Source organism: Bufo bufo, unplaced genomic scaffold, assembly GCF_905171765.1.
Source record: "Bufo bufo unplaced genomic scaffold, aBufBuf1.1, whole genome shotgun sequence".
In the NCBI taxonomy this organism is placed as follows: domain Eukaryota; kingdom Metazoa; phylum Chordata; class Amphibia; order Anura; family Bufonidae; genus Bufo; species Bufo bufo.
This window is the reverse complement of record NW_024401254.1, coordinates 36316-36948: the sequence shown is the minus strand read 5'-3', so window position 1 is coordinate 36948 and position 633 is coordinate 36316. Positions and strand designations below refer to the sequence as shown.

Here is a 633-nt window from a genome sequence, read left to right as displayed (position 1 = left end):
TTGTTTGATAAAAAAAGGATTGGAGAACTTGAAGCTGAGAAGGTATGGAAGGTATCCTCTTGGAAGGTGTACGTGAGTAAATCTTGACTATTTTTCTTTATAGTGGTAGTTAGGTTCCTGTGATGTTTTATAGACATCAATAGGTTTGAGTCACTGCGAAGTGGACTGATTTGAAGATTTGATGTCTATTTACTGAGGAAAAAAAAATAAAAAAATTGCTGTAACCAAGGGATCGCTTCTCGGCCTTTTGGCTAGGATAAAGTGTAGTATCGAGAGGTGCTGCCTTGGTCTTGGCCTAAGGTGCCCCGGGTACCCTGACCTTCGGCCTTGGGGAAAGGCAGTAGTTCATAGCTGCTGCTGGACCCCTTGCTGCTATTGGAGGGAAGGCTTAGTCCCGGGGCAACGGGAAGCGATCACCTGGCACTTTTTTAGGTGTCGAGTTGCGATTTGCCTGGCTATTTGGAGTTGCTCAGCAAGAAGCATGGAGGCTATTGCGGAATATGCCAGAACCCGGAACGCTGTCCGGTTCGTTACCCAGCAGGATTTGGAATTTTTGGTAAAAGACCTGATCTTAGGCCTTTTCCAACTGAAGCACGAGTGGATCCTGACGATAATGGACTACCCAAAGAGAGG

General features: G+C 46.1%; 1 pseudogene; it reads left to right on the top strand.

The window, feature by feature from the left end:
- Nucleotides 1-231: 231 nt before the first annotated feature.
- On the top strand, nt 232-374 carry LOC120985536 (annotated as a pseudogene).
- Nucleotides 375-633: the final 259 nt, after the last annotated feature.